Genomic DNA, 9000 nt, shown 5'->3' with positions numbered 1-9000 from the left:
AAGCCACCGAGCCGCTCCCCACTCCCGTGGAAGAGCAAGAAACGACCCCGGAGGAGGAAGCCGAGGCAGCAGAGGAGGAAGCAGAGGGGGAGGAACATCAACACGCATGCCACGACCGTGACGGACATTACATCACTGATCTCCGGCATGCGGCGCATGGCTGTGGGACCACCAGCGACCGGCGGTGTGGAGCCCAAGCGTGTCTGCCTGCCAGGCAGCAGCCGGAGCAGCAAGGTGGATGGCTGCCCACCCTGGCGGAGGACACGCGAGAGACGGATTGTGCAACTGGGACCTCCCGGGAGCCTGAGGAAGGCAAAAGAGCAGAGGAGGAAGAGGAACATTCCCCCTCGCGCCATGAGAGCCATTGCCCACGCTCACGTCAACAACGTCGTGCAGCGAGCAGCTGTGGGCAGGCAGGGGAACAGCATGGGGCCGCGGCGTGTCCATCTGCTGCGGCCCAGGTGTGACATCCCACCGAAGGACGACGTGGAGCCCATGGAGGTGGATCCGCCAGACTATGGCATGGGATCACCGGCTGCTCAGCCACCACAAGACGCCGAGGAGCCCATGGAGGTGGATCCGCCTCAATAACCATCATCCATGGCGCCGGCTCCACCTGCCACAAGCATCGTCTGGCAGTTCCCCAGCCATCCAGGCTCCCGTGCGTGACACAGCGGCAAACAGCACCGCAGGAGTTCCCGGTCGGCTCCCCACTCCCGTCTTCCACACCTCCATAACCGGACAACAAATGACATGAGCAGAATAAAAATGCTTTGGTCCCAGCTTGCTTGACACCTTGGTGACTGTATCTGTACTCCTGTGACACCTCCTGGTCCCTGTCTTTGACAAGGACGCCCTTTTTGGAAACCTTCCATTTCCATGCCCACCTTCCTGCTCTGGTGCTGCCTTACATTCTGGGTGGCTTTTGAAGGCTGCAACCTCAAGAATTGGATCGCGGTTTTTTAAAGGGAGTCAAATGCTCCTAGAAATAGCGTTGAACCCTAGGAAGTTCTGGATTCCAAGTTATCGATCTTACCTCCGTGCCAGCAGCTATGACTGTACCCTGGAGACCTAACTAGGTAGTGAGATGGTGCCACTCTTGCTTTTGCAGGGAGGTGTATTCGTCTTGCTAAGACAGGCGATCATGCCCGCGTGATCAGGGTGCTGGACTCCCAGAGAATTTCAGGGCTCTCTGGTTCCTGACAGACACCAGGGCACCACCCTGGAAGTTTCTCGGGCACCTCAGGCTTTCTTCATGAAGCTTTTTGCTGCCTGACTGGATAGAGGCCAGTTGAAAGGCAGCAAACCCGATCTACATTTTCTTGGCGCTTGAGTGGTTCATGCCATCTCTACTGGTCACAACTTTCTAGAAGACCGTTTTGGTCAATGCCTGACTGAACACCGAGCCTCAGAGTTTGACCACTGCATGACGGAGGACCAGATACGTTGGAATGTGCACAGTTCATCACTTGTAAATACCTTCCAAAGCCGACACGCTCAGAATGACTGTCCACCTGCCTCTCCCCTACCCACACACGTAGACACCCCTTCACTCTCCCGTACTATGACTTGACTTTGCTAAAACTCACATGCCAGTTCCAGCAGATACTTGTGGATATACCCAGCCAGAGAAGTCTGAGGAACTCTACCCATGTGAGTGGAAGTGCCACGGACTCGGGTTCGACAGGAGTATGACTTAGCTCCTTTGCTTGAGCACAGGCCGTGAGAACCTTTTGTCCTTCACCACCATACTAGCCAACAGAGCCAGGGTGCGCCTCCGACTGAACCCACTCCCACCTCCAGGCCCCAAGGACCTGGAGCTGGGAGCAACAAGGCAGACATCCAGGTGGGGGTTTGTTACAGAGCACCCAACCAGGATGAAGAGGTGGATGAAATATTTTGCAGATAGCTAGGAGAAGTCTCCCGATCACTAGCCCTTGTGCTCATGGGGGACTTCAACCTACCAGGTGTCTGCTGAAAATACAAGGCAGCAGAAAGGAAGCAGTCCAGGAGGCTCCTGCAGTGCGTGGAAGACAACTTCCTGACACAACTGTTGTTTGTAAACGGAGAAGGACGCGTGGGCAACATGTCGACTGGAAATCCCCTAAGGTACAGGGATCATGAAATGATGGAGTTTTCTGTCCTTGGAGAAGTTAGAAGGATGGTCAGCAGAAGTGCCGCTTTGGACTTGCAAAGGGCAGCCTTTGACCTGTTTAGAAGACCGGTTGGCAGAATCCCTGGGGACGCAGTTCTGAGGGATAAAGGAGTCCAGGAAGGCTGGTCTCTCTTCAAGAAGGTCATCTTAGAGGCGCGGGAGCAGGCTGTCCCCGTGTGCCGGAAGGCTGGCCAGCGAGGAAGAAGGCTGGCCCGACTGAATAGAGAGCTGCGGCTGGAACGTCGGAATAAGAAGAGAATGTATAAGCTTCGGAAGGAGGTGCAGGCTACTCAAGAGGAACACAAGAATCCTGTGAGGTTATGCATGGAGCAAATTAGGAGAGCCAAAGACCAACTGGAGCTGCACCTGGCCACCGCTGTGGAAGGCAACAAGAAATGTTTCTAGAAATAGATTAGCAAGAAGAGGAGGACTAAGGAGAACCTCCATCCCCTGATGAATGTGGAGGGGAAAGGTAGTGAGAGAAGTTGAGGAAAAGGCTGAGCTACTAAATGCCTTCTTTGCCCCAGTCTTTCACAGTCAGAAGAGTAGTGTTGCAGGTACCCAGCCCCCTGAGCCAAAAGGCAGGCGTGGCGAGCAGAATGAAGCCCCACTTGGACACCCGCTAGTCTATGGGACCAGATGGGATACATCCAAGAGTGCTGAGGGAGCTGGCAGAAGGGATCACTTGGCCACTTTCCATTATCTCTCGGCAATCCTGGCTAACTGGGGAGGTCCCGGCTGACTGGAAGTTGGCCAACTTCACGCCCATCTCCCAAGAAGGCCTGGAAGGAGGATCCAGGGAACTACAGACCTGTCAGTCTAACCTCGGTGCTGGGGAGGGTCACGGAGCAGATCATCCTGAGTGACATCACGCGGCACGTACGAGAAAACCGAGTGACCAGGCCCAGTCAGCATGGCTTTACGAAAGGCAGGTCCTGTCTGACCCACTTGATCTCACTCTCTGAGAAGGTGACCCACGTGGTAGATGAGGGAAAAGCTGTGGATCTTGTGTACTTAAGACTTCAGTAAGGCCTTTGACACCGTACCCCACAGCATTCTTCTGGAGAAGCTGGCAGCTCATGGCCTGGGTGGGTGTACTCTGCAATGGACAAAGAACTGGCTGGATGGCCAGGCCCAAGGAGTTGTGGTGAACGCAACCAAATCCAGTTGGCGACCGGTCACAAGTGGCATTCCCCAGAGCTCACCGTTGGGACCCATTCTGTTTAATCTCTTTATCGAGGAGGGGATTGAGTGCACCCTTAGTAGGTCTGCAGGTGACACCAAATTGGCTGGGAGTGTGGATCTGCTGGAGGGTAGGAAGGCCATCCAGAAGGATCTGGACCAGCTGGATCGTTGGGCTGAGGCCAGTCATAAGAGATTTAACAAGGCCAAGCGCCGGGTCCTGCCCTTGAGTCACAACAACCCCTGGCAGCGCTACAGGCTCGGGGAAGAGTGGCCGGAAAGCTGCCTGGGGGGAAAAGGAGCTGGGGGTGTTGATTGGCAGCCGGCTGAACATGAGCCAGCAGTGTGCCCGCCCAGGTGGCCAAAACGGCCAACATCATCCTGGCTTGTATCAGGAATAGTGTGGCCAGCAGGACGAGGGAAGTGACCGTGCCACGGTACTTGGTGCTGGTGAGGCCACAACTGGAATCCTGTGTTCAGTTTTGGGCCCCTCACTACAGGAAAGACATTGAGGTGCTGGAGAGAGTTCAGAGAAGGGCAACGAAGCTGGTGAGGGGCCTGGAGCGCAAGTCTGATGAGGAGCGGCAGGGGGACTTGGGGTTGTTTAGCCCAGAGAAAAGGAGGCTGAGGGGAGACCTTATGGCTGTCTACAACTGCCTGAAAGGAGGTTGTAGCACGAAGGGTGTTGGTCTCTTCTCCCAAGTAGCAAGTGACAGGGCAAGAGAAAACGCACTCTGGTTGTGCCAGGGGAGGTTTAGATTGGGTATTAGGAAGAAAATCTAGACGGAAAGGGTTCTCAGGCACTGCAAAGGGCTGCCCGGGGAGGTGGTAGACTCACCATCCCTGGAGGTGTTTCAAAGGCATTTGGATGAGGTTCTTAGGGGCATGGTTTAGTGCCAGAGTTAGGTTATGGTTGCACTCAATGACCTTGAGGGTCTCTTCCAACCAAAACAATTCTATGATTCTGCGATTCCATGACGTCTCTTGGTGGCCTCCCACAGGCTCCTCGTGTCGGGCTGGCGCAACAGGCCAAAGGACACCAGGCCCTCTGCTCCCCTCTGCCCTGGGGCTCGGAGCACAAGAGGTGGCACGTCGCCACGCTCCGGGGGCAGGGCCAACGAATCCCCAGGGAAAAAGAGTCCACACAACACTTGGCAATCAGCAATTCTTTAGTGGAGCGCCGGGAGATCGCGTGCAGGCGGCTGGGCCTCCCGTTCCCACCGGCGGGATCTCTGGATGCATTGCTCCCTCTCAGCCACTGTTGAGCGCAGGGGGCTGTGGCTCTTGCAGGGTGTGAGGTCACCGGGGGGTCCCTGAGGAACCCCAGCTCTCCTGGAACGTTCTTGCCACCGTCTCGGCAAGACCATCCCAGGCAAGGGATGAGAAGGCACTGGAGCCCAGGGCTCAGGAGGCGAGGTGGCGGGCAGTCCCTGTGCCCACGGGGCAGCCTTTCTCTTGGGCAAGAGCCATGACAGGCGGGAGCGAGCCCCAGGAGAGGGGCCCTCAGACCCAGCCACCCTCCCCCTCCTTCTCCCGCATTCAGGCATCTTTCAGGACGCAGGCCCCCGCGCCCGCACCTGCCAGCTCTGACGTCAGAGCCAGGGTGCGCCTCTGACTGAACCCACTCCCACCTCCAGGCCCCAAGGACGTGTAGCTGGGAGCAACAAGGCAGACATCCTGGTGGGGGTATATTACAGACAGTGGGAACTTGATTTCTTTAGCCTGGAAGAAAGGAGGCTGAAGGGAGACTTTATCGCTGTCTGCAGCTATCTGAAAGGAGGCCATATCATGGAGGGTTTTGGTCTCTTCTCCCAAGTAGCAAGTGACATGACAAGATGAAATGGCCTCAAGTTTCACCAGGGAAGGGTTAGATTGGATATTAGGAAACATTTCTTCATGGAAAGAGTTGTCAGTCATTGGAACAGGCTGCCCAGTGAAGTGGTGGAGTCGCCATTTCTGGAGGTGTTTAAAAGATTTATAGATGAGGTTCCTAGAGCTCTAGAGTTAGGTTATGGTTGGACTTGATGGTCTTGAGGGTCTCTCCCAACCTAAGTGGTTCTATAATTCTATGCATGGTTGGCGTGGCTTCAGTTTTACCCACCCTTCAGCTAGGGAGTAGCCTAAGTGTAGGCTGAACTGGAAGTCTCTGCACAGCACCTGTCTGGTGTCATCTCTCTCTTCTATTATTCGTTTGCAGCCAGGTGACACGGACAGCAGTTTCCCCAAAACCGGGGAATCTCAAGGCTTGGTGGCAGGAGCTCCTGGAATTCATTCATGTTTACAACTCTGCCATTGACCACTCATATTGTGCAGTGGCCACACAGGTGGAGTAGGGCACTGTCTTCTAAACAAATTCCTTTATTTCCTCTGAATAGCATATTTAAACCCAAATAGAAATGTGTCTCACTGTTCAAGCAAATGATTAAGCACGTGCAAGGAGAAGTCTGGCAGGCAGTGTAGCGGGCTGGCTGGAAACTCCTCTAGATCCCTGCAGCAGAGGCGGCTGTCAACAGGGCTTGCTTGTCTGAATGTGACTGGCCAGACAGCTCTGGCCCTGCACCCCTCCTCCAGCAGGGAGACGAGGTTGGCCCGGCAGTGGCAGTATTTCAGCCAGGCCTTTGCAGACATGCTGTCATTATTTTGCAGAAGGAGCATCAGCACAACCTCTGGGGAAGGAAAAACTGGAGATATGCTCAGGTTTGGCTCTTCTAAAGGCTACTCCACTTAACTTCATTTAATTTGGTTTATCTCCATGACTCAGAAATGTTTGAACAATAGTCTAGATTATTTTTTTTTCAAATGAGGTCATAAATGGCATCATGCCAATCAGAGCAAAGGCAACGCTTTCTTTACATTAGCTAGCTAGATCATCTTTCCATGAAGTGGAAATCGTGACTCCCTACATTTATTTCTTGTCCCTGTTTATATGTGAAGAAGTATTTGTTTTGCATATGGGATATGTCTTTTAACCCAGATTAGTTCTGTTTATGAGTGTATTGTAGTACTATTAGATTTTATGTTGCAAAATGCCATTTTTAGTTCCTCAATCCTGACCAAGTCATATTATTTTAGCATCGAGATGGTTGTTCATTTTTCAAAATATTTATATTGCAAAGCTTGCACTCCCAAATTTAGTGTAGCATAGCAGTCACAAGTTCACTTCTTGCACGTACTGATTTGGCAGTGATCAAACAACATAGATGTCACTAGACCTACTAATTTATTCTGGAGAAGGACAAGATCTCCAGGGGCTATACAAACAAGCCTGATTTAAGATTTGTTTTCCAGAAATGCTTCAGTCACCATGTACTGTGTGTACATAATTAATATGGAGTCTCTTAATCTTTAAAACCATAGTTTATGTTACTGATTGCACAAATCATCTGGGATGCCATTGTGACAAAATTCTGAAAGTTTTTCTCACGGTAAAAGAAAAACTATGGCAGTGGAAGTGTGGTGCTCAGCAACAGGGCACTGACCTGTCCTACTCCAGCTAAGAAGTAGCTCAATTTGCATGCAGATTACAAGAGTATTGCCTTCTGTACAGAGACTAAAGAAGTTTGAAACACTTGGTGAGCAAATTATTCCTGCATGTCAAATGATGCTCTGGGGTAATGGTTGTTGTGGTTTCCAGAGTCCTGTCCATGGCAAAGCTTCATGGTGTATTTTTGGACTGACACTCATTGCTTACTGTCTCAGTTGACCCTGAGATTTGTTGGCCCTGCCTGGGAAGAGGCAGATGGCCTCCCAACTTGCAGTGCATCAGGACAATTGGGTGCCTATGGTTGGACTTGGTGATCTTGAGAGTCTTTTCCAACCTGAAAGATTCTAAGATTCTATGTGCTGTGCAGAGCCTGCCTCGTGCTGCTTTCCCTGCTCAGCAATCCAGAGCAGTAATTTGCCAGGATCCCAAGGAACTTCTTTCCCCAGTGCAACTGCACATGCTTGGATTTATTGGATTAACCTTCAGAAGTGGTCAGTGTGTAATTTGTTGAGAGACGTCTATGCATTTCTACAGCACATTTTGTCCAGTTGTTCAGTGCAACACATGGTGCCCATTTGTGGGTCTGTTTGAGATGGCTCACACTGTCTTGTCCAGCAGAGTGGTCTAACTGTTGTGTATACGGAGATATCGGTTCTTCTAGCTTTGCTGGCTGACAGTCAAGAGGTCAGTTTGTGTTAGTAGGGTTTGGGGCTGCTGTTTTCCTGTTTTGTCTTTAAAGCGCACACCACTATATGTTCATTTTAGGAACTTCTTTTCTCTGTGTACATACATATGAGAAAGCTTCCAACCCGGAACAATCAAGTTAGATTCAAAATGTTAGCTCTATTTATCTTCTGTATGCTGTTTAACTACAGTGACTATTGATTATAAATTATCTTGCCATTACTTAAATGACAAATACAGACACACGCTTACCTGAGAAACTAATGGCAAATTAATGAATTTAAAGATTTAATGAATGCAGGAACACTTTTGAAAGACTGCATTTCACAAGGACACCATCCTGCTTGGCTCATATAATCAGTATTATAGGTAGCCCAACTTATAAAACATTTGAAGTACCTTTGGCAAAATGATCAAAACATGGATGAAGCTTTTGCTTTTCAGATCTGAAGTCCATGTTAGGCTAGCTGGTGTGATGAACACAAGCTTCAAAACAATTTTCCCTCTTATTTCATGTCCTTGTTTTCTTAGCAGGCACAAGATCTTCTTGCCAAAAAGGAAGAACTGAAGGAGGATCAGGAGAATTATGTCTTCCAGGAAAGTGAAATCAAGTCACCCAAAGATGTGCCTGATGGAGGAAACAGATAGAAGAGTTAATTGAATAAATTAATCACTGTTTACCTTATTTCCTGTTTTGATGTACATGTCTCTTAAAACTATATTTGAGTAGTCACATGCCAGATTTTTTGAGTTTTAGAGTAGACAAAGAAAAGTCTGTACCACTACTCATCACAACTAATTAGCCCTTTACCTCAGGAAAAAAGAATAGGAGATTTGTAAAGGCATCACTGAAAGAGTATGACGTAGGATTGTCCTGTTGTTGTCATGTCATGCTAGACACAACTTTGCCTCCCAAGTTCCTGATAATTCTTCCTTTCTGGAGAGTGCTGTTATTACCGTGTCTAACCTCCCATGGCAGAGCAGCGTGTTCACATGCTGTTGGCTCTTTTGTCTGTGTTTATTTCAGAAGTAGCCATGAACCTAGGTGGTAGAGCTTGCATTGGATTCCCAGTTTTCCCAGCCTTCCAACTAGCCCAAGTCCAGCACTTTTAATTCCAGTACTATGTGTACTCTCTTTGCCATGCTCAGTTTCCCTTCCCCACTCAGGAAAACAGGTTCCACTTTGTGGGACCTTTGTTAATATCTATGATTCTCTGATTTTCTCCCTTTGAGGAAAGTAGTTTTGTAAAGCACAGAAAGGCCTCAGCCAGTCCTCTTAGCTTCTTCCTTGTATTCTTTCAAGCCAACTTGCAGTCCCCTGCATGATGAATTACCAGAAATCCTTTGTTTGGGAGTCATAGAGACTCGCCCAAGGCAAAGCAACCTATGCAGACTTGCCAACCCAACCTCACCCCATCTGTCTCTGAGCTACTCCTCCTGACTGAACTCAAGGAGCCATTTACCTCTCCAAGTAGACTCTGAAAGTGGGAACCAT

General features: G+C 50.2%; 1 long non-coding RNA gene across 1 annotated transcript; it reads left to right on the top strand.

Annotated features, from left to right (window-relative positions):
- The first annotated feature begins 5931 nt into the window (after window positions 1–5931).
- Window positions 5932–8190, top strand: LOC139827042 (uncharacterized). Its single transcript, XR_011737226.1, has 2 exons — window positions 5932–6034; window positions 8037–8190. It is a non-coding gene; the product is annotated as an uncharacterized lncRNA (long non-coding RNA).
- The last annotated feature ends 810 nt before the right edge of the window (window positions 8191–9000 follow it).

Source organism: Patagioenas fasciata, chromosome 1, assembly GCF_037038585.1.
Source record: "Patagioenas fasciata isolate bPatFas1 chromosome 1, bPatFas1.hap1, whole genome shotgun sequence".
Classification (NCBI taxonomy): Eukaryota; Metazoa; Chordata; class Aves; order Columbiformes; family Columbidae; genus Patagioenas; species Patagioenas fasciata.
Note: the sequence above shows the minus strand (reverse complement) of the source record. Positions and strands in the feature narration are given on the sequence as shown.